The 25,819-nt window shown below is 41.5% G+C and overlaps 1 protein-coding gene and 1 long non-coding RNA gene across 10 annotated transcripts in view; both read right to left on the bottom strand.

The window, feature by feature from the left end:
- Positions 1 to 25,819, bottom strand: part of TSNARE1 (t-SNARE domain containing 1) — a 471,236-nt gene that overhangs the window by 89,120 nt on the left and 356,297 nt on the right. The window lies entirely within an intron of this gene.
- Positions 24,048 to 25,819, bottom strand: part of LOC310893857 — a 35,977-nt gene continuing 34,205 nt past the window's right edge. The window contains exon 2 of the long non-coding RNA XR_014579370.1: positions 24,048 to 24,339. This is a non-coding gene — a long non-coding RNA (uncharacterized lncRNA). The remainder of the gene's footprint in view (positions 24,340 to 25,819) is intronic.

The following is a 25,819-nucleotide window of genomic DNA, read 5'->3' as shown; positions in this document are numbered from 1 at the left end:
AAGAAATGTCATTTTTGTTGTTGTTTTGTGGAGGTGCTCAAACAGGGGAACAGGTTGCCCAGACAGGTTGTGGAGTCTGGGCCTTGGAGATATTCAAACCCTACCTGGACATAGCAACACGCTCTGCCTAACCCTACTTTGAGCAGATGGTTGGAGTACGTGATCTCCAGAGACACCTGCCAACCACAATTACTGTGTGATTTTGTCAGTTAATCGGGGTCAAAGTGAAACTTCCTGGTGCACATCCCAACCGAGCTCCCAGATAAAAATGGTCTTCATAGCCTAGACTTAAAACATTTTTTTTTTTCTGCTGCTTATCCCTCTGTCTTCTTATTGCGGTGGCACAGAGATAACCTTTAAATGATTGCAGAGGAGCGGTATGTAGAGCACTGAACAGATAAAGAGTGCTTGCACCCAGCAAGCAGACAGTGGAAAGTCACAGAGAGGAAGAGGCAAAACACTGACTGGAGTTCACAGATGCTGCAGATCACTGTTCTCCACTCCGTACTACTGTCTGCCATATTCATGGGGGAACCGATATGCTTTGCGCTCTCAAAACTCTCTGTTAAAACTATCTCAGTGCCTCCTAGCCATGCCTCCGCCCCCTCCCTTTTAAATCCCTTTGTAAAACCCACTTTATGGATGACAGCCTCTTATACACTTAGCAATAAAGAGATTTAAAAGAAATAATCACAATAACTAACTAATAAACATTCTTCATTATTTCCTAGATGATAATAATCCCTAGCACTTCCATTGCACTTTACATATTCAAGCACTTTATAATCATTAACTAATTAGTCCATGCAAAGCTCATCTAAATATTATTATCCTGTTAATACAGAAAGAGAAGCTGTAAGAGAGAAGGTAGAGAATTTACCTAAGGGCATACATCAAGCCATTTGCAGAGACAAGATTGGAACTCAGCTCCTTGGCATCCTAATCCTTGGCTCATATCCCTCTTGCTGTCTCTGATAATATGGGCTAAATTATACGATAGTAGGATCATTTTCTTTAATATTCATCCCCAACTGCATGACACTGAATATTACATTTCCTCTTTTTCTTGTGCTCAGAATCACTTATTTCTTTCTCCCTCCACTTCTGCACTGATATTGCCTCATGCCTTCATATCACGAGCAAACATTAGTAGCACCCAGGGTCTAGCTCCCATTTATGCAACAGCATTGGGATAACCAGCCAGAACATGTTAGCAAATAAGTACATAGTGCAAAATTTGGGCTGGGGCAGGAAACTGCCTAAAGGGAACATCTTTATCAGCAGTCCACAGACAGAAACTCCATGGTATGGAGCCCTTTGTTATTCCTCTCCTGGTGCCTCAGCTTAACAACACAGGGTGCAGGCCAGTTTACCTTAACACTGTTTATACCACCAAATTTGTGTGTAGATCAGCTCCATTCTGCATTCCTTTTAGACAATGTTTGTTGTTGTTGTTGTTTATTTATTTATGATGATGCTTCTGCATTTGTTTGTTTTTCCCCCAGTATCTTGCTGATACAAGAACTGTGGACCATCACATGAAAATATCACGTGGCAAGTCTAAATACAAGGAAGGATTTTTTTTTTTCTCACTACATGATGGTGGACTGAGGGATTGCCATGAGAGAGAGCAGATGCTAATGCACTGAATATTTATGTGCATGCAAAACGTGAGCAGAAAAATTAAGGAGAAAAAAAAAATATATATAAATGTATGTATATATATCCATCAAAGAGTATTAAGCACACAGATAGCATCTTTGCTTAAGAAAGTGCCTGAGCTAGGAAGCCCTGAATACTGGAAAGTGGTACTAGGGATGTATTATCACATGCCTGTCTCTGTTACTGTCCTCCATCAACATTAAAATTATATGAAGAAAATCAAGTCTTCGAGTCCATAAATAGAAAACCCCTATGCAGAAACCCCACACAAATCAACCAAATGTGATTGTTCTTGATCCATCTCTGTACTCTCTCAGTACATTCTTACCCACGTTTTATTTGCTGTATCTGTCATCTTGTTTTCCTTTAAGTCATTCTGGTTAACTGAAAAGGAATGATTGCCTATAAAGACACTTTTCCTGGGGAGGTAAATGTTCTTCCCTTTACCTTACTGTTCAGTTGGATTTTGTTGAGGTTCATCAGGGTTCATTTTAATCAGTTACATTTTTAAATTGAAGAAAAATAAAACAACAAAACTTACGTGATTTAAATTATTATTTTCCACAGCTGTAGGGACAATTCTCCCAGAGAAATTTACTATCTGAGCCTAAGCAACTGCCAATCAGCAAATGAGTGTTTGGTGTTAAGAGACTGGTCTGTGCCTGTGACCTTTGGCCACTGATGAGGAAGGAAAGATCACGTTGTGATCCCACAGACCTCAGGATGAGATCTGAACTACTGGATCACCAGCAAGTGATCAAGTCTGAATGTGCCATCATATTTCAGTCAAGTGATTCTGTGAAATGGGGTTCACAGTACCTTTGTGTGGTATCTGCTCCAACAGAAACTTAAGATGGCAGGGAGACAACACCTGGCTCGCATTCATTTTGTCACGGCAATGCAGCCAATTTTGGAACAAACTGTAGCCAGGTGAATGTCTTTAGTTAATCAGTGCATTGCATTGCATTGACACAGCTTCTAAATCTGGCACTAGGAGTTCGAAATACAAATTTCAGAACCACAGCCTGATCTCTGCTGTAAGCAACGGTATACCTTCCTCTGAAGCCCATGTGTGTATTCATTTTCCTTCCAGTGCTTGCTGCAAATAGTGACAGTCATGGTTTATCCCCAGGCAAGCTTTCCCCAGTTTAGTTGCAGTGTTTACATGGTGTTCATTTACATCCAGAGTATATCCACCAGAGCTGTTCTGGTATCCTCCATTGACTCTCCATGAACCAGTGCCGTCAGACATCTCAGCTACCCTGTGAGCATCCATTAAGGAACAGCTGCATTTGTCATCAGATACACTCTTTTCATGGAAATCAGGGAGTTAATCGTTCCTTGGGTCCTACTTAGTGTTTCTTCATCTAGAATGCTGTCCCTGTTACTCTTGGTGCCGAAACGAACCAAGAACACTAACACGTTCATTTATAGCCTCTCATCTGAAAAGTGTTAATTGGAAGGTTGAGATGTGGTAGCTTTTTCAGCTACTCTAACATGACTGCAAGACTATATCGAACAAGTATTCCCTCTAGCCATAGAGAACCCTTGGTCTATACATTAGATAGGAGTCAAAAGTACTGTGTTGATTCCTAAAGCTCAAGTTCATATCAGTTGGCTCCAAGCAGATAACAGAAAATAAATGTACAGGGAGGAACCGTACCCAAATTAGCAAAATACCATTATTTTGGTTTTGGTGCAGGTGCTTCCCATAATAAGGGACTTGTAATATTTAAATACATTATCTCAGCTAAAATCCGTGCCACATTTGAGAAATTTTCTATCCCAGTTCTGTATAATACACCCTTTATTCACAGGTTGTGCTTCATACCGATGTTTATATCACTGTGGACACTGTACAAAACAAAACAACAAAAAAAAAAGCATGGTTTAGCTTTGAAAAGTTTTAGTGGAAGAAACCAATGACGAGAGGAAAGCTGAGGAACATCAAGCCAAAGAAAGCTGTAGTACACACTGCAGAAATTAATAACAAGCCAGGAGAGGCTTCAGATTGCAGATTAAAGGAATTATTTTACTGAGCTTCTAAAGCATTCAGTCACTTGGCCTTTTTGGTTATGTAGTCTTTTCTTTCTCTGCCTCATCAGGTGTCTTCGGGGAGCCTAGTTGCCACATGGTATATTGCACCATCTGTATCAACAACCGGTCTCACACACTTCGGTCTCACACATGGTCTCAGGATGGGATGAAGCCCTAACTGGTGGAGTCTTTCTCTCCCCACTGGGTGCCTTGATGATTTACTTTAAACTAGATATATTGTATTTAAATGGTTAAGGTTAGCTACAGCAAATCCTCCATTTTTTTACGATAGTTCGTAAACTCCTTCTTAAACTGAAGTGATTCTCCGAATACTTGAAGACTGAGTGAGTGTGCCTTTGTATACTACGTGGTCTGACTAAACCTTCTTTTTTAGCAAGAAACCATCTTCCTTAAAGATGTTCAGCCTTCAGGTGACAACAGTGACCACAAGACATTTCCCATGAAGGTATCTGAGGGGTAGATTTTATGCCCTATTTCTTCTGGTCCATTTTCTAAGAGCAGGCTGCTAGGATTTAAAAAAATAGTGTTTTTCCAAGTGAGCTCTTTACAGATCAGCTCTTTAATTAAACCTACTGAAGATGTAATGCAAAGTGATATCCTGAATTTGTCCCTAATTAAAAATACTGTACTTACTGCGCATGATTCCTTTTTTCTTAAATCTTTAATCAGGAGGTGAACAAGGCTCTGGAGTCTTGATTAATAAAAGCACCAAGTGCTCTGCAGCTGAAAATGCCAGGGTATTAAATTTCCCTAAGTCACCTGGTGTCCCCATCTAATAGATATCCTGGCAATGATACTTATGTGATAGTACAGAATAATTGAGGCATAAAGTTACAGGTCCCGAATGAGACAAATGATACTAATTCTCCTGAAGACAAGTCTGACGTGGATGTGGGAACTAATGTAATAAACAAGATACCTTTGTAATTGCATCATTAAATAAAATAAATGGCCTTCTTTTAAGTATTACCCATGAAATCCAATGCACAGGTAAGATGCACTGAAATCCCAATGAATCAGAGTATATGGGAGGTTGGGAGAACACACAGAGATAACTATACTAAACACACACGCACACACAGATATGACAGTCTTGAAAGTAAGATGAATGTTTAAAGTAACAAATTACTCAAAGAAGAAAAAGATGTCAGATTCGTTAACTAAAAGTACCATTTCTTTATCACACAAAGAAACAAACCAAACATGATCTGAAGCCCACTGTGTATGATCAATGTTTTCTCTAGGCTGGTTTCAGAACAGCTGGTGGCGGAACAGATTCAAAATTCTCAGTAGCTGTGAACATTTCAAAGTACAATATTAGGGAGATGGCACTGTCCTGAATTTTTGGGTACAATCACCTCTTTGTGAAGGGAATTGTGTTGCCTAATCCTACTAGTTGGCTATTTTACTGTACTTAACATAATCGGACTTTGTTACTTCATCCATAAAGGAGTGAAGTTGTCAGAAATAATCTGACAACTGGTCTCAAGTACCTCTAAAACAGTATGGGCTGTACTGTCACAGGACCAGCATGGAGTTAGGCATATGAGAGGGAAGAATGAGATACTTCTCTTGAAAAGTGTTTGTTACTAGGATTTATTTAGGATTTATTTATTTTGATTTATTTAGGCCCCCTATCTCCTGCTATTGCCAGCACCACTTCCTAATCCCTTTTTACCCACTGATCAGCTCCACCTGAACCCTAGTCCGATGGTCTCCCCTGGACAGCCCGAATAAAAGTTTAGCATAAATTTATTTGTGGACATTATACCTGTTTGTTCTTATGATATTATTGTTCTTAGGGATAAGTAGTTCCTGCCAGCCTTTCTTTTTCTGTTACAGTTCCACACAGAGAAAATCTTAGCGAGCAGTGACTGCTGAAGTACCAGGCACAGGAGCTCCGTTTTTGGCATTTTACTCTGTTAAGCAAACAGGTGAATTTCCACGATGGAACTTTATCAATGCACAGCCAGTATTTCTGTTATCTGAGTTATGCTATAAGAAGCCAGCTAGCACATTTCTGTGCTATGCTGGAGGTATAAACGCCTGCATTCAGGTGACCTCTCCCCTCTTCCCATCATTTTGGTAGCTCTGTTATGCACTGCTCTTACTTGAACTCACTTTTGCAGTGCAGAATGACATACCGTACTCTAACATCCCCACAGTAGCTGGTGCAATGGCAATAGTCCCTCTTAGAGCTGGAAACACCTTGCCCACCACATCTTAAGGCCATGAACATGTTTTCATGATCCTGCTTATTAATAAAATATGCTCACCCTGGTATGCAGAACCCTTTTTCTTTCTCACTTTCAACTGATGAGATCTCATTTTACAGTGGAAATGATTGGTCCCTAAGTGAATAACCTGGGACTTTCTGTTAGAAAATGTATTTGCTGCTTCACTAACAGGGGTGAAACTATTCTTTCGCAGTGATATCCTGATCTTCGTCTGAATTTCCAATATCTCCTAACTGTGCACCAAGGTAAAATAACATATTATGAAAATATTAAATAAGATTAATCCCAGCTTGTACTGCCAATTTCAAATCCAACAGCTACTGATCATATCATCTCCCCTTAAATCAGTGCCTTACCCGCTTTTAAGTGCCTCTTGTAATCTCTAGCTTTTCCAAAATAATATTAACTTTCCATGTGAAAATATATCAAAGCACTTACTGACTTTTACATGCATCCCATCAGCTAAATTTCCTTATCTAAAAACTCTTGAATGTTATCATAAAAATAAATATTTTTGTATCTGACTTAGCAACTGGATGTCGGTCTGTAAAAACAGATTACACAGAAACAGATAGCATACCACCATGTGATTTTGAACTGTAGTTTCCAGTGGATAATTTCACTATGGAATGATATTTGAATTAAAAGTTTTTGGTTTCCACCCCAGAAGAGGCTGCATACCACTGGTGTAACCTTTGCACACACGATCCAAATATCCCTGAGAAAAGATGAGTGGAAAACTATAGTGAAAACAGTTCCAGCCAAATTAAAAATAAAATAAAATGAAATGAAATAAATAAATAAATAATAAAAAACCCTCTTGTGACTCCATCTGCAGAAAATAAAGTGTTATTGAAAAATATTTGTTGTTGTTGTTGTTGTTGCAGTGTAATAATTCTTTTGTTGTTTTGGCTTAGGTGGAATTTGAGTTGAAATGCATGTTTTAAAGACCACGGATTTGTAGAAGCCTCATAAAATGCATAATATACTGTGCACTTATAATAAATATTGTTAATCATGCTTATGGTAGTACTTACAGGCCCGGCAGAGATGGGGCTGGAATAGCAGGCACTGTATAAATACTGTCAGTCCTTTAATAAAGGCTGGATGCTGAAGCACTTATGATGAAATAGGTGGAATTAGCAGAGTGGGAAAGGTCAACCTGCTGTAGAGGAGAACTGAGTGGACCGTCATGTTGCTGGGAGTCATAAAACTATGCCAGAGCGTGGAGCCAGGCATTGCGGATCTCTCTGCCACATGCTGCAGTGGGGCCTAGCAGGCCTCACACCTGAGGTGGGACTTGTGCCCCCACCCCTCGTCACCTTCCCACAATTTTTCACAGAATCACCGAATGGTTGAGGTGGGAAGGGACCTCTGGGTCCACCTGGTCCAGACCCTGCTCAGGCAGGGCCACCTCCAGCAGGGTGCCCAGGAACACGTCCTGGTGGCTTCTGAAGCTTTCCAGGGATGGAGTGGTTACGGACATTGATAAGATGCCCTCAAGCCTCCTCTTCTCCAGGCTGAGCAGTCCCATCTCTCTCAGACTTTCCTCACAGCAGAGGTGCTCCAGGCCCTTCATCATCTTTGTGGACCTTCACTGGTCTCCAGTAAGTCCAGGTTTCTTGTACTGGGAGGGGCAGAACTGGACGCAGCACTCCAGGTGCGGCCTCACCAGTGCTAAGTAAAGGCAAAGGATCACCTCTGACTGGACCCACCACTCCAGGTGCAGCCTCACCAGTGCTAAGTAAAGGCAAAGGATCACCTCTGACTGGACCCACCACTCCAGGTGCAGCCTCACCAGTGCTAAGTAAAGGCAAAGGATCACCTCTCATGTCCTGCTGGCAATACTTCACCTAATTAAACCCAGAATCCCATCAGCCTGCTCAGCAGCAAGGGCACATGGCTGATTTGTTCAACTTCGTGTCCACCAATGTCCTTTTCTGCAAAGTTTTCTGTTATCTCTCACTGTTGGGCTGCTAAGGCCTTCCAGCATCGGCCATTTTGTGAGTCTGTGATTCTGTCACTTAAAAACTGTCCTGCCTACCCAGAAAAGAAATAAACACAGAATCACAGAATCATACAATATCTTGAGTTGGAAGGGGCCCACGAGGATCTTTCAGTCCAATTTCTGGCTCCACACAGGACAATCCAACAATCAAACCACATCTGAGAGCATTGTCCAAATGCTTCTTGAACCCTGGCAGGCCCGGTGCCATGACCACTGTCCTGGGGAGCCTGTTCCAGTGCCCAAGGAAGAGGAATTACATAAAAAGTTTCTCCCAGGATTTGCTTATCACTTTTAATAAAAAGTGAGTTTTATGTAAGCAAATTAATTTGAATTTCTTCACTTCCATTTTCAATGTGAGGCTTAAATCAATGCCAGATTAAAGGCTGGAAATATTCCACTCAATAGTTATTACATTTATTCTTCCTCCTTTTTTATTCAGTCATTTTAAATATAAGATCAGTAAGGAATTTGGCCAGTGTTTAAAAAATTATAGTGCGTAGAAAGTGGAGTAATTCTTCAAATATATGTGATGGAAAATTAATATCAGAAGTCTTGTTAAAACAAAACAACAACCAAATTCAGGACGATCTGTGAGCAAAAGAAATTCTAGCAAAACCACCTCTCAGTTTTGTCTCAGAAACAGACAAAAATCCTTAGGAAGTATTCTGCAGCAAAATCTTTTTCCCTTTAATTATAACACCCTGGGCTAGATTCTTCATTCCAAGCAAGGAAAAAAAATGTTGATGGTTTCAGGAAGCGTTTCTCAAGTAGGATTTAAACCTGGCTATGACAATATGAACATGCATTGGTACAAACCACAGACCAGTGAGAAATGGACAGAAAAGGGGAGATTTTTCCCACTGTCTCCAGCATCTAGCTTAAGATTTGTTGTAGTGCCTTATGGATGCTCCTATTTTTGTCTCTGATTTTCCACTGACCTTACTGACTGAACCCCACTGACCCAGAATGATACAGATATTCCTAAATCATTTGGGATAGTTCTTCACTGAAGAGTGGTTCGATGCAGAGGTACAAAGGTGAGCGAGCTCTCTTGCACCAGAGAAAATGCTGCTCTGCTTCACTTGCCCAGATTCGCTCAAGTACCTCAAGCGTGCATAGCAGCACGCTGTAGGATGCAGCTGCTTAGAAAGATTGCTAAAGTTACTTAAGCCTTCCTATATGAAAATACTGTGGTTTCTGAATTCCAAACAAAGCTCAGGAAAACTTATCCCTTATCCCAGGAAAACTTATATTTAAAGAGACAAAGATTTGGCATCACCCAGTATTTCCCATATTCTTTTCAATTTGTAATACCACCTTTTGCTGTCCCAAGTACATGCCAGCTCTTGAGATATCAAAGGAGCAGGCATTTTGATCACACCTTCAAAAGGCAAATCCTGACATTTAGATGATGTTATGACAATTTGGGGAGCTGAAACTCACGGAGTTTTCTTGGAAAGTTTAGCCATGGACTTCAGTCAGGAGGCAATCAATCAGTGGACCATCCTTCCTCAAACAGAGTGAAGGCTGAAGATTGCTTGGCTAAAATATCTCCCAGTATAAGTGCAGGACTGCAGGACTGCATTGTGCCTGACTTAGATCAGATCAGTTTACCATAAGATTCTTGAGGCCTGATTAGACTAAAACAAAATCAATCAAAATTCCATTACTAATGTTATTGTCCTTCCAGATTATAAAAAAAAAAAAAAAAGAAAGAAAAAGCTCAGATTTTCTTTGATTTTAACTTTGTATTTTAACTAATTCTAACCTGAATTGGCTTTTTTTTTTTTCCTGAACAACGTGTCATCTAGTCACATGTCCCCCAAAGAGATTTTGATATAGTTGAAGAACAAACGTGATGAATCAGAGAATTTGTAGCTTCAATTTGCAAAGAAAATATTCAGACAATGATAAAGAGTTTTTCCCAAGATCCACAGGACATATGTGGCATCTTTCAGCAACTGAAAATGAATTTCTAGCATCCAATTTAGAGATCAAATGTCCAAGTGGACCTCCAAATGACTACTACATGTTTTTCTAGAAGAACTGAAAGTTTCCCATTTCCTCCAGGAAGAACAGAATTTAAACATTCCAAGATTTGACACCTTAGTTAACAGAGATGAGATAAAACAAGATACTTGTAATGAGAAAACTGTCTGTTCTAATATGATCCTATATTAATCACTTAACAAATTAATGATCTCACCAGAACTAAACTCTCCACTAAGAATATGCAAATATCAGAGAAATAAACTGATGTAATTCTGAATTTAAATTCCCTGATGCATTTGTTCCCTCTGAAAAAAAATAAATAAATTTATTTTGTAATATTGAACTCAGTCCTGTCAGGAATATTTTATCTCTCTGCTTGTTCGCTTCCCTGACTTTTGGATGTGAATTTCATGAACCTTTTCACTTATAAACTCGCTGTCTTCCGTGAAGATACAGTGCAGATAATGTCAATAAAAGGCTCACTGTGTGTTCAGTGAACTAGAAAGCAAGGCTTCGTACCTTAAAAATACCCTTGTTGGAGCTTAAACTCCTGGATGACTACAGAAGGTTAAGTAAATTGAGAAAGACTGTCAGTTCTACAAGGGCTTTGCTTTCGATACCTGTGAGTTTTACTGAAAACACAGAGTTTTCGGTAAAAACAACACATTTAAGGTCAGATGATTTCCTTCGATTTTTAGCCTCTCTGAAAAAGCAGAAAGCAGTCAGAAGCCACAAAATGTGCTTTGCATTTTGGCATGAAATCCTGTGTCTCTGATAATAAATGACAGCAGCTAAAGCTATATTGCATGATGTCTTTGTTTCTTTCTAAAAGACCTGAGATATTTCATACTCATTGATGTGTGGGGTTTAAGGCATGGACGTTCTCACCCCAACACAGATGCTTATATTTGATTAGATGACCACTATCTTAAATGTCACTGACTGTAAGGGGAACCTAGATACCTATGGGTACCAAGTACTGACACCCATACTGTAAACGCCTGAAGTTTGGGGAGATATATCCTATTCATAATGATTTTTTCCAAAAACTGCTGCACAACACAGTAGGGGGAAGCTGTCAATAGGCATTTCTTGTCACCTTTCTAGCCTGAGGGCATCTCCATGTGGAAATCTCTTCCCTGTGGACTGGAAAAGCATCTGTGCTTCCTTGCCCTGCAACTATTCAGCTCCTGCCCAGCCTAACTCCTAAAATATGGTGTGGAACAGCCCCACGTAACCATGTCTCTAACATACACTGGACCACAAGGTAGCATCTTTCCAGGCAAAGCAGAGCAAGATTCTGCCAACTGCCTGATATCGAATGGTTACCGAAAACTGGGAAGAAGTTATGAATATGTGACTAAAAGTGCTTGCTCTCCTCACAGAGTAATCTGAAAAGTGCAACTTTGCTTGCAGAACATTGTATTTCCATCCCCCCTTGCCAATTACTGAGTTAAGTGGTGCATGGAGCCTTTTAAAGACTAGAATTATTTTCTAAAGAGTAAGAGAATGTGAATCAAAACTGCTCATTACATATTCTTCGAACTTGGATGGTGTCCTCCACAGTAGGCTGCAGCTACTGGTTATTACACTTTTTCTGTTAGCAACAAGAATAAAAGGCTCTGAGCCAAAACCCAGAAATATCCAACAAGTAATTATAAAACCCCATTAGGAAATGGCTTCTGCTTGATTCTGCTTATTATAACAACTGCTAATAACAACAATGTACTTCTAAAGTCAATTTGGGCACCTTGCACTGGATGATGATATTTAAAAGCATGTTTTGGAATTTTCCAGGATGCCTTTGAGTCTTGGATGTGTCCATTGAATATTCTCCTGAATTAACATCCTCACATTCACTTTTGTATCTAATATAGATGTTTTGAGAGATTTAATTGCACCAAAATATAAACTATGTATCTATCTTTAATATATATCGAGAGAAAAAAAAATCCAATATCGGACAGATCCTCTTTCGGGAGAAATGTACCTTCACTTTATGCTGAGTTGGTGATCTATTATCGATCATGACACAGAAAGCAGAAGTAAAACACTGACTGCTCTTTGACTTACTTGCTTAAAGCTATGCTATTAAAAAAGCTTGTTAACACACAGTCCTAAAATGAATTAAATAATTTGATACAAATTCTGGGCTGGAGGAAACAGTCATACCTCCCACAGACTTCAAAGGCTGCTTTGCCTTCCTGCTCTAAATGTGCCTTTTTTATCTCTCTCTCTGGTATGTATTTAATCCTGTCTCATCTTCTTGGTAATTTCAGACGATATACACTAACAGAAAATCAGCACATTAACTACATGCCAGTTATTTGCAATATCCCAGAGTTAAGTTTGAGGTAGACCAGTAGATATGTCCTCCCTGCAGATGAGAAATTGAGAAGGCTAACAAAGTATTTCTCTGCCCATCAACCCCTTCTCCCTTGTTCTCACTAATAACCGGCCAAGGATGAAGCTATTCTGTTGAGGTATTTCTAATCTTTAAGGCAAAAGCATCTGTTGCAGAAGATATGCATTTATACACAAATCTATGTATATATAATTGTGTGTGCATTTGTGAGTGTGTGTATATGGGTATAGATATTTGGCAGGATTTTGAGATTTTCCTATGGGGAGCTGAAGGAAGAAATGGCATTGCAAAAACCACCTTGCAGAAATGAGCCTGATGGACTGAAGTGGAGCTACAAACATAGACATGGCATCTGTTTTTTTTTCCCCTACAACTTTAACCAGGGAGGCTCTATGAAGACACAGGACTTGCAGTCTCCAGATGTGCTCTTATCTGAAGTACTTGATGCATCCGCAACTAAGAATAGCTGGGAAGCCCACAGCTCAATAAAACCTCTCTCCCCAGAAGCAGAACCTTAACATTTGTGTTGTCCTGTGATTTTCCTTGAAGGCGGTGCTCCTTGAAGAATAATTACTCCCCTGCGGCTCTAAAATAGCAGCTCCTTTAAATGAACAAACAAAAGTAAGTTGAACAGCATCAAATTCTACAACGGTAAAATTCTATGGGGTAAAAACGAGAGCTTCAGTCAGGATCCTAATTCATGCGGATCTCCTAGTACGATCTTGTGGAGCTTTGCCTCAAATATCCAGCGCTCCTTGTTGTACTGGCTTCACTTTCAGTCTTCAAAGCTGCACATCTAAGCAGGCCTTTCTGTCCTTAACTTTGTAGGCTGGCGGGTTTAAGTTTGATCCCACGTCTCATTAGCCTCAAGCAAATGTGCATAATTGAAGGCCTTGGAAAACTTATTTACACTGCATTATTTGTAATTGCTGTTAAGTCCCTTGAAGAGGGACATCTGTTCCATATGCCCAGTGGGAATCAGTAAGTAACATACTTTATATATAGGTAAATCACATTCTATTAATAGATCTCGAGAAAGAACTGAGTGTTGAGGAATCAGGTGGAGGGGAAGAGGAGGCTGGTGAGGTACAATGAGAGATTAACCAAGCACACTCAGAAATCACTGCTAATTGCTGCTTTATTGAAAAACACATTTCCCACTGCTGTGACCCTTAAAGATGTGCTATGTGCGTGGCTGGGCAGCTCTGAAATAGAGGAGAAACTGACCCCAGCTCTCCAGAAAATGCTTCATAACCCTGGCAGCGCAAGGGAAGCACTGGTCTTGCAGGACATCTGGGATGAGTTTGGGGGTGTATGTGAGAAAGAGGGCAAGATAGGAAGGTGGCTACTTGTATTTTCTTTTTTCTTCTGGCATAAACTGGTATATGTGTATCCCTTGGGTCTCATCCTATCTACAGGTTGTCCAGACACCTGTAGAGTAAAAGCATACAGTATATGATGGGAACAAAGAGGGTGTAAATCCTTACCAGCTTGTCCAAGCTAGCCAGCCCTCTCTGCAGGCACAGATATTCCCCCTCTCCAAAGGGAAAAGTGTTGTGGCACCACCTCACACTTTGGGGACAAGCCTTGTCTCATTGCCCAGGCTGCTGTGAAGACGAGACTGCTCCACAGTTAATGTTCTTGCCTTCAAGCTGGGGGCACTATTGTTGCTACCAACTCTAACATTTTTAACTCCCCACTTGTCGAGGAGCCCATGAATTTGGCTGTGTGAGTCCCACCACCACTCCATGACATGATCTCGTGTCCTCCACCATCAGAAATACCCCTTCTCCACGCAAGACTGGAGGTTTCCTCTGTCAAACTTTGTCAAACTGCTCGTTGAAACGCGCTGGTTCAAGATTTAGTGCTCAGACTAGCAATTGCAGTTTCAGTTCCTGTTTTTATTATGTTGTTTTGATTGGATTTTTAATTTGCTTTAATATGTATTTCCAGGCCCTTCGATCTCTAAATCGTCTGTAAGGGCGTCCGCCACCCAGAAGGATGTGAGTAGACAACCAGGATGTCAACGTCCTTTTGGGGCCATTTACCATCGGGAGGGAAACACCCTTCAGTATGACGGAAAAAAAAAAAAAAAAAAAAAAAGGCTTTTAGTGTCTTCCTCTGTGGCCATCAATCCTTTTACACTCTGAAATATATATATATATATATAATATGAAGGTTTAATATTCTCCATCTGTTAGAACTCCAGAGCTAGAGCAGAAGGCTCTATTACTTCATACTGAAACAGTAACAAACTGTCTTCTTATAAGCTGTAAAAACAAAACCCAGAAAAAATCCCAAATGAAAAAATACCTCACCTAAAAAAAAAAAATCCCATCACCCAAAGGGGATCCTGTGACTAAGTGTGTGCTATACTCATGAAAGCCAAAGGCAAAGGGCTATTAGTGTACACTTGAGATCACTTAGAGAAGCCCATGGGGAAACTCTCTAGTATTACTGCCAAAGTAACACACAAAGAAACTATGTCTCTGAATACCCCAAAGGGATGAAAAAATGTTTAATAAATGAGTTCGTTCCAGAGGTCAAATATTAACGATTTGTGTGTGTGTTTTCTGTTGAAATTTCATTTTCTCTGTTCCAGCCTAGACAGGAAAAAATATCAGGAGGCGAAACTTTGATTAAAATAAACGAATCAACACAAGAGCTGCGTGCCTGGGTAAACCTAACACATGAGATTATAGAGTGCGACAGCTGCAATATTAATAAGGTGAAGAGGAGGAAAAAAGTGATAGAAACCTCCCAAAGTGATCTTATTTGACTTGATCATTTCTGCATTATTTCCAGCAAAGAAGCCAGGAGAACTGGGCAAGGGATAGTCTCTATTATTCGGGATATTCTTATCTTCTGCTTCTCTGCTATGATTCAGCAGAGTCAGAAGAAAAAAAAAGCAAAAAAAAAAAAAAAAGAAAGAAAAACGGGGAAAAAAAATGCAAAAACCCAAATCCTGGAAAGAGAAGAATCTGAGAACAGATGCCAAAAGTGAGGTTGGGGAGAAACAGGAAGGCTGGAGGTATTCGGGATGACTGGCAAATAGCAGAGGAGGAGAGAGGGAATCAGTCTCATCTCAAGGAATTCTTCCTCTTCGTGGTGCAAGACGCTAAGTCACGTCTACAAGGTTTGTGGCTGCAGGCGGCTGACTGGCAAGGTCCCCCCATACTCTTGGCACTGCCCGGCAATTTGTAATAATGAGATTCATTAGCGCTATATGCTCTGCTGGAAATACTTCCAAAGGTTTTAATCGGAGCAGCACAAATGACTATTTACTTAGGTAGCACTTCATTAGCTGCTCCTGCCCTGCTGCGTAATACGGTACAAATTACTAGCTGGTGTTGGCAGCATCACACCCAAACCGGCTGTCTTGTTCATTGTGCCATGCTGCTGGCGACTGGCAACAAGAGAATTCCATGTCAGAGCTGAGAAGATACCAAACCCAATACAAAACCATCCTAAAAGTGGGCTACATTTCAATGTCCAGGCACAAAATTACTGGCCTATATAAAAGAGAGCGGTGCGTACTGGAGAGCAAACTAGGCGTGCTATGCTTCTACATTTAGCTTCTCTGCTGAAATGCAGCTGGCACTGGGGGACAAGGGGTGTGTGAGGCTAACGTGGCGTGGTCCCAGCATCAGAAGCACAGTGCATGCCCCATGATTTAAATTGTAGAACAAGGGGTGGAAAGAAGGTTCTGTACATGAAGATTTGGGACAGGACACAGTAGAGAAAGCCTTGCTCTTGCAAATTGCTTGCTGTAGAATTTTTGTATGCCTAACAGCATTCAGGCTTCTAAAGCTACTGAAATATGAAGACACAATCACAGCTTTACTATGGATCAAGCATACAAAACACAGACGAAAATTTGCAGCTAATGATGACGCAGACAGCAGTCTTCCCTCCCTTGAATCCACAGGGATTCATCCTGCAGTGTCGGTGGTCTGGGGGGTGAAGATGGGCACCAGCCGTGTAGCACAGCCCACAGGTAAGGTCTGTTTGCTCCGGCAGTTCCTGGATCCACCAACCTTTACACGAGGGCAGGATCAGGGAGGACTATGAAACCCTGATGTGGATTGAGTGATTTTGCAGCTAATCACCCAAGCTTTGACCTAGCTGCTCAGGCACAGGACTCAAAACATTTCCCGAGGCTCTTCCATCCAAATAGCAATTTTGTTCTACACTCACGAGCTGGATGTGTGACCACAGGATAGCCACAGCCTGTCTCAGGATTCTTTAGCTGCTTTGCTTAGCTTTCACAACCTGTCTTTCCAAGCTATTTAGATAGCTCCTTTTACACAGCCTCTGAGAGCAGCGCGGTCTCTGACAACCCTTATTTCACAGGGGAGAGAATTTAGTCACAGAAACCTAAACCCTATTGAAAAATTCAGGGAACTGGGAAGATCTGGAGTGGTATTCAAAGCCCCAAAGCATGAAAGTGGCCAAGCACTTTTAAAAGCTTTAAGAAGCTAGTTCACGGAGCTTTTAAATTCAGGCTCCTCTTGCTTCAAATTTGCCTCAAGACAAGCGCCGTATAGGACAATGCTTGCAAACGGAAGTAATCAAAGCATAAAATGAAATTATTTTCCCAAATAAATGTAAATATGGCAGTAAAAAGTGACGCTAGCATGGCTAAAATGAAGAAGGTCATCAGGGTTATTTTTCCATGTTGTAAGATTGCCAAAATTCTTAATTGGCCCCGTGTCATGCCGTATGGCTACGCCACCAACCTAGATTCTCCCCTCACACAACAAATGAGCGTACCTCCACTGCAAGCTACTAGTTGCAGCACTGGATCACACCAGGGAGAGATCTGGGATGCAGACACAGGTGATGAAAGGTGCATGCTAAATACACACGACCAACCACTGGGATTCAAGTTTTGGCCAGACTAGTGCAACCCTAGACCTGACCACGTCGAAGCACTAATCACCCCTTTCGACCCAGAGAATCCCTGAAGCTGCTGCACATCACCTAGCACCTCTCAAGGGATTCCCAGGGATCTTTAGAGCTCGTCTGCCTCAAAACCGCAAAGTACAAAAGGGTTTAGCAATATAAAGAAGCAGAGCATCCCACCCGTTGAAAGCCTCCCTACATTTGTAAGTCATCTTCTTCCCCCCTCCGCCTTCTCGTCTTACAAACACATTTCCCAAGATTCCCCATTCAGTCAAAGCAGTGCTACATGCACAGTCTTTTATGCAAATTATTTTGTTTATTTTTTATGATGTATGCAAATGAAGTCTTTACTCTGAACATTCTTTATGAGGCCATAAATGTAAGAATAGATCTTGAATTAGCTCTTTTCATTGTCAGAGTGGCACTAAAACCAGCTGAGGGATGCAGAGGCTTAAATGTGTAAGCAGTTGGGTATAAAACAACTTTTATATCTTGTAAAAATTAAGGGTCTGGGCTGAAGTATTCGACTATTAAAAAAAGGTCTCAGAGAAGTTAGAAAAATTGCATGTTTTTCAGAAGTAAATGAACATTAGGATAAGAAATCAGAGAGTGAAGCAACCTGTGGTTTAACAGCCTCTTTCTTTCTAGGATTTCATTTTCTATATTAACAGGGAGCTTCCAATGCTAGCTAAAGACAGTAATTACCTATTTCAGCAAGAAATGGATAAACTGGATGATATTGTATCATTTTTATTCTGCCTTACACACTCCATTTGCTGTATTTTCACATGCTTAGTTTGCACCCGATAGCCCACACTACTCTAAAAATAGGATTACTTCTCAAATAAATCATCAGATAACCTTCACTTTTACATAATGGGGACAAAGTGAGGGGCAAACGTAGGGAGGAATGAGAAATAGGGAAGATACTAAAATAAGGAACAGATGAGGGGGGATCAGAGGCCAGGGGCTCTGGGGAAGGGGGAGATCTGGAGTAAACACATGCTTGATATTGCCTCTAATTGTGTGTAACTCAGACTGCTGCTGAAATGCATTTTTTTCCCCACTTAATCTGACCATCTTCCCAAATGGAAAGATTACAATTAAACACAGCTTTGTCCTGTGAAGAGGGATATCAATTCTTGCAATTGGGTTATAGCGGGGTGCAAAGAGAGAGACACTCAGCAGAAAACTCCCAGCTCTTCGTATTAGATGAATAAGCTGCTTATTCATCCCAGCATATATTGTAGACTTTACAAGTGCTTCTTTGGTGAACAGACTAAAAGGGTGTAGGAGATGCTAGCAGTTTCACAACGGCATTTTCCCTGGTTAAAAAAAAAAAAAAAAAAAACAACAACAACAACAAAAAAAAAACCCAACACATAGAGCTTATAACCTGCTGTTGGTATCCTCAACCATATCAGATCTCCCTGCCAGAAAGGGATACACATTCCCAGGGATGGCTACTGGAAGCCTGCTTGGCATTCCTGGCACTCATCTTCTCACCCCCAATAGAGACTCTTCAAGGTGAGTTACTTGTATACGAGGGAAAAAAATTAATGTTAGAGGAAGAGATATGCTGCTTGTGAAAAGATAGCTAGACAGACAAATACACATATGCATGCACAGTTCTAGATACAGATACTATCTCCAACCAATTTCAAAGGAAAAAACTTTTTTTTTTTCTTTTTTTCCTATTTTGCTTTCTCCAAGAAGATGCCTTTTTTTCTTAATGTCATTTTTCCTAATTTGGGTGCTACTTACAAGGTTGCACTGGGGATGCTCGACAACTAGAAAAATTAATGGGAATTACCCTAGGTATTTATTGCTTTTGTTATTCTTAAGCACTAAAGCATTCCTAAACATGCTTCTCACTTATACAGGAAGGTTTTCAGTTCACTTGAATCTTGATTTCCTCCTAGTGGGAATGAAGGGTCATTGCCCAGACCAGAGGGACCATTTCCTGCATCCTGCCTGGAGACATAAGAAGCATGCAGGGCTCAAACCCTGGTCAGGAGTGTGGCTGAATTATGTGTGAATGAAAGTCAGTTCCCCCAAATCAGACTTCCACAGTGCTCACTGGGCTACTTTTTGGTCTACCTATTTCTAAATTTATAGATACGGATAGCTATCTTCTCTTTTTTTTTTTATTCAAAACTTCCTTCCATTGATGGACCCATAAGAGCCCTGTTGATCATAATACCAGCATACTTTAATCCACTAATATGGGAAAACAAGAAACTCACTTCTCTGACTGTCTTGAGTGCCAGCAGGAGGCACAGGTCTCCCATGTTTCCTTATCATTAGTGATTTTCATGAAGGTGATATAAAAAATTAGCCTAATATATGTAACAACGAATAGATGGGATGAAGGGAATCATTTGTGATTTAAGATAAACCTTGTTCTTAAACTGTTTGAAGTAAAGATGGGAATGATTGACTGTGATTAGGCTTCCATTGCACATACCAGCCAGGATAAAAACTGATGCTAGCACTCAAAAGCTTCTTGCTGTGGGGATAGGTTTAGTGCACAGTGAGAGGGAGGGTACAGAGCAGGTTTGACATGAGAAATGAGTTTAAGAGCTGTATGAAAATGTCCATGTTGACATGGTGCTACTGCGTCTCCCTATGCCACTTTCAAGGAGTAAACATAAGCCAAAACTCCCTGATGGATGTGCATTTGGCAGATATTTGCCTTTACGTGTTGATAAAGTCAACCTGAATACAGGGTTGGAGGCTCCAAGTTCCTTAAAAATAAAAACAATCAAGGTTTACGCATAAAGCGTTTCTAGACCTTCCTGCCACAGTATGTCTGGATTGTCATCACTGCTTCCACCGGACCACAGCATTAAAATTTACTGAAAACCTCAGTTTTCTCTGAAGAGACCTAAGACATGCTGCCTTCCGCCTTGCTCAGTAGAACTCAACATACTCCTTCTGATCTCCCCAAATAATAAATATCCTTCGCCCACTGGCAGTCATTAAATTCATTAATTTAGACTTGACTAACTAGCTCCTGCCTCTTATTTCCCTAACCTCACAGAATCACAGAATCGTCTAGGTTGGAAGAGGCCTCCAAGATCATCTAGTCCAACCTCTGTCCTAACACTAACAAGTCCTCCACCAAACCATATCACTAAGGGCTACATCTAAACGTCTTTTAAAGACCTCCAGGGATGGCGACTCAACCACCTCCCTGGGCAGCCCATCCCAATGCCTAACAACCCTTTCAGTAAAGAAGTTCTTCCTAACATCCAAACTAAACCTCCCCTGGCGCAACTTTAGCCCATTCCCCCTCGTCCTGTCACCAGGCACGTGGGAGAACAGACCAACCCCCACCTCTCTACAGCCTCCTTTAAGGTACCTATAGAGAGCGATAAGGTCGCCCCTGAGCCTCCTCTTCTCCAGGCTGAACAACCCCAGCTCCCTCAGCCGCTCCTTGTAAGACTTGTTCTCCAGACCCCTCACCAGCTTCGTTGCCCTTCTCTGGACTCTCTCGAGCACCTCCATGTCCTTCCTGTAGCGAGGGGCCCAAAGCTGAACACAGCACTCAAGGTGCGGCCTCACCAGAGCTGAGTACAGGGGTACAATCACCTCCTTAGACCTGCTGGCCACACTGCTTCTTATGCAAGCCAGGATGCTGTTGGCCTTCTTGGCCACCTGAGCACACTGCTGGCTCATATTCAGCCGACTATCAACCAGTACTCCCAGGTCCTTCTCCGCCAGGCAGCTTTCCAGCCACTCATCTCCCAGCCTGTAGCGCTGCTTGGGACAGCCTGTAGCGCTGCTTGGGAGAAGGGATTCACATATCTCTGCTCACAGAGCAATTGCTTCTGAGGCCAACCGTAGAGAAGGTCCCCTTAGTAGTGCCCTGTCCACAGTCAAAGCGTTGGCCCTCAGGCTGCCTCCACTCTGCTCATGTCACGTCTCCATCATACATCCCACAGCATCCCATCACATAGGACAGAAATCCGGGGGGGTTTCAAAGCAGCAGCCCAGGCTTGCCTTCACCCATGTGCCCTGGTCACAAAAGTTGTAGACATGCATTGGTGTGTCCATATCAAGGCACTCCAGCGCCTTGGATCATTCTCACTGCCCAAAAGCAGTATAGCTCCTCAACAGAAATATGAAGGGTGCCAGGGCACAGACTCGAGAACTTGGAGAATCACGCTGCTAAATTGTCAGCACACCCCACGTGCCAGTTTGACGTGGGCCAACTACTGCTCTTCCAGACATTGCTTGGGAAGAGATTATGGGGTTGTACAAGCCACAGACTGTTTTCAGTAGGCAACATGGACAATGTTATGCTGCTTTGGGAGAGAACAAAATTTACCTTCACAGACGCAAAATAAATGGGCTACTAGCATCACAGTACAGGGACTGATAGAGAAACTGAGCCAAGGCAAGCTTTTCTATTTTCAAATGCGGAATTGCACCCCACTGTCTTATGACTTTATTTCAAGGTTAGGAAATGTTGTTTAGTTGATGGAGAACAAAAACACAGTCCGAGAAAGGAACTTATGCAATACTTGTCTGTGCCAGAATGGGGAACTGAGCTGAGCTCTATAATGCAGTAACAATGAAGAATCTTCTTCCAAATACCTCAGACTCCCCTAACACAAACAACCACCACCACAAAAAAAAAAAAGGCAGAGAAAAAATAAAACGGAATAAATAAATAAATAAAACCACCACCCTCACCATAAAAAATAACAATCAGTCTAAGATTTTCATACAGCTGAAGAGCCCTTCTCCCAGTGTTACCCTGGAAGAGTGAAGAATTTGCCTGCTGAACTATACCTCCAAGGCTGTATTACATCTGTATGCAGTAACCTCTTTGATAGACTCAGATTCTTCAGTTAAGAATGCAAATGTGGACATCTCCATGAAAATACCTTCCAGATCCTCAACAGCAGTCACAAAAGCAAAGAAAATCATATTGTGCTGAAAGCATGGAACTGATAATAGTGCTGAAAGTAGCACAATGCCATCGTATAATTTAACAAAATGCCCTCACCTTGAATATTGTGTTCGAGTTTGGCTGTTTCACCTCAAAAATGAAACTAAATGAAATGAAGTGCAATGAAATAAAATAAAGTAGGTAGAAGGGGAGGAAGAGGCAGGGCCAGGCAAAGAAAATGATCAGAAGCCTGGGAGGACTTGCCAACAAAACAGGAGAGAAGAGAACAGGTTATTTCATTCTGAGCAAGAGCACAACAGAATTATGACTGGGATAGAGAAAGTCAGGCACGTAAAAGAAGGAGGGGAAGGACGGGGGAAGAGAAGCTGGTGGGAGAGCTCAGACAGCCTTATGAGGAGCAAGAAAACGCAGAAAGAGAGATGAGCATTTTTGTGCTACAGACTATTGAGTCAGTATCCTAAAGTGTAGTTTATGCTTCTGTTTTGTGAAGGTTTGAAAATGCCTTGTCTCTCTGCATCTTAAATAAGATGGTGAGACAGATGGAAGCTGTTTTACAAGTGTGAATTCTTCTTGTAAGGAAAGCCAAATGAAATTATTGAAATGAAATTAACGTTAAGGGAGAGAAGCATCCGTATAAAGTACATGGTTGCATTGTTCGCATACATCAATGGATGAAATAAAGTTTTATTACAAATGATAATATAACACCGTGAGACATGCAACGAACCTGAAGACTTCTGGCCACAGGATATCCTAGATTTCCTACTAGGCTTTCATAAATATTAGAAAAAACAAAGACAAACAAGCAAAACAAAAAAAACCACACAGCTATCTTCATAGGCCATCTGACTAAGTTTTATCTTTTGCTGGTGCAGCCTTTTCCAGCATTTCAGGACTTCAAGGAAAGACCTCACATGGCGCAGATCATCGTACCACAGAATACCCCCTAAAGCCTTTAATGTCTTCAGCCAAGATCTACAGCAAGCTAGTGGTTACAGAGGGTTAGGAGAAGCCAGTGCATCACTTACGGTTCCCAAAAGAGGGATTTGGGAGGATTTAAGTGATTCCTAGGCTTTGCAGAAGACCATCCAGTAGTGAGCATCTCACCCTTAATGCACTCAGAATACAGCGTTGGGGCTGGGAGCATATATGTGATGTGGAAATGCACAACCGAATCTTTGTGACAGAATCCTTTTCAATTCAGTGTTTTCATGATCCTGCTGCTCCTGTCACCTCAGCTAAGCACCATGCCCTGGCTGCACGGGCCATGCTGAGGACTTGGCTGATGCTTCAAGCCACAGGATCCAGGCTTGTTTCTCTCACATGGCCTCTGGAGCCCACCTGCACAGCAGTCGTCTGTTGATTTTACTAATCTGAATCTGTACTAAGGTCATAATCAAAACATAGCTTTCGAGCCCTGAAAGTAATCAATTACACATAAGCTAGAGTCCTTCAAACGTCTGAAGACGTGCTTTGACACATTTGCCTTTTGCTGCACGTGTTGCATTGTCAGGCTGCCATCAGCGCAGCTGGCTTTCTCCTCCAGTGCTAATCCTGGTCGTTCGTGCCAGTTCAGGTTCTTCATGTCACAATCACCTCTTGGGAAGACATCAGACCTACACATGCCCTTCAGTCCCTTTCCCCAAGCTGGGCTCAATGGCAAGAAAGCTGGAGTAGGAAGGAGGACGTGGCTGGTATGGGGAGTGTTAATAATCTGTTCTGCTACAGGATTATACCATGGTTATATTTACATTGCTAAAAAAAAAATAATGTTTATTCTTTGTTTTTGACTAAATGGTACAGATGAGTTGTATATACCCTGGTACCCTGGCCTGGCCTGTCCCCTTTGAAATGGACCAGCAGTGTCCGTAGGTCATAACATGTGGCTCTGGACTTACCAAGGTGCCTCTGTAGCTCTTAGACATAATTATGAAGTTTTGTGTGTGTTATTTATTCATTCATTCATTTTCACGTGAAAGCAGCCAGAAACACTTGAAAAAATTGCTGCTCTTCATCAGGGTGGCTTTTTACAGCATAGTCATATGGGGATGGATTACATGCCTTGACATCAGAAGCTGACAGGGCAAGTCTGGTGGAGCGTTGGTTGGTGCAAGGAACTTGATTTGGTGCATTTCCATCCAGATAGAGGTGGGTCATCCCCCAAAACATCCAGGTTTCATTCTGGAGAGAGCTGTTGGTTCACTCAAAAAAAAAAAAAAGAAAAAAGCGTGGTACAGAATTAATATTTATGCAATGTGGATGATTAGGGGACAAAGATGTGGGAGTTATTTGACAACGTGGATGTATCTTCTGTGGCTTCCTCTGTTTATTCCTCCATCCTTTATCTCATACAGCTATTTACAATGCAAGCTTTCTGAAGCAGGAACAAATTCTCCCTATGGATTTGGGTAATGCCTAGTATGAGAGGTCTGTGATCTCAGCTAAAAGTTACTGTCATATCAATATCAATACTCCATCTTATATATGGAAGTATTTCACAGCACATTATAATTTTAAGTGATTTACATAGACTGGGATTGTTCTGTGTACTCCTGAAATGCCGCAGTCTCTGGGGAAGAAGATACTGGCCTATAAAGAGCACACAGACACTGCACGAGGGAATTGGGATTGACTGGTTGATACCTCTCTCTCCCAGAAACCTGTTCCTCAACTGCCTGCACTTAAAGGAGTTTAAAATGCAGACCGTAAAATAGATGCTAAGTAAGAAAACCAGCAGTCTGCAGAATAGGTTGTACACACTCTACAAAAAGCTATTGAGGGAGAAATATTGTCATAAATTGTATTAAGTACAGCGTGTTGAGTCAGAAGCACAGCTTTGATGAAAATTACAATAGCAGTTTGAAGGCAAGCCATTTTGTGTCTTGTACAATGCCAAGCAATAACGCTCCTGTTCATACAAGGCCTGCTTGATGGACTTGGCAACAGCAATTACTGGTGTTTTACTCTCCCACAACCATTCCTCAGGAGACGTACTCCTCCTGGAAGAAATCTGGCGCAGTTTGGTCAAAGTGGATGTTAAAATTATACCCAGTGATTACAAAGTTTCTTGGGGTCACTCTTTGCCTTTGTTTCTCTCTACTTGCTCTGACTTGAATCCCAAATATCTTGCTCCTGACCTTGTCTCTCTGGCTAGCTAAGGGCTAGCTGCTTTTAGCTTGCCACCAACCAGACCAACTGGAAAGGATGCCAGCATCCCTCCCTCCCTGTAAATACAGCAGGTGGTATAAATGTTCTCCAGTTCTTTGATTTTCACCATTTCTGGGCTAAATTGCTCTCCACGACATCAAGAGAGGACTTCCATGCCTTTCAAGAGAGGGAGGGTTTTGCACATATAGGTAAATATAAATGAATAAAACAGCTGGCTTAAACTGGCCTGAAAATTGACCAGCTCAGCCTCAAACTGGATTTACTTCCCTGTGCTGTATTGATGATAAGGGGAAAATATTTAGAGCAATTTGCAGTTAAAAGGTAGGGAGCTTAGCAAGCTCAGAGCTTCTCGAATATAGAGAGAATTGATTTTGGCCAAAAATAGCTGATGGGGAATTTCTCTGCCATTTATACAGCTCATGCCAGGTGACTGCTTCTACCTTGCCACAGGAAATCTGCTAGGGGAAGGACGAATAGAGGTGTGGCAAAACATGGCCCTGTTG

Source organism: Anser anser (assembly GCF_964211835.1).
Source record: "Anser anser genome assembly, chromosome: 2".
Lineage (NCBI taxonomy): Eukaryota > Metazoa > Chordata > Aves > Anseriformes > Anatidae > Anser > Anser anser.
Note: the sequence above shows the minus strand (reverse complement) of the source record. Positions and strands in the feature narration are given on the sequence as shown.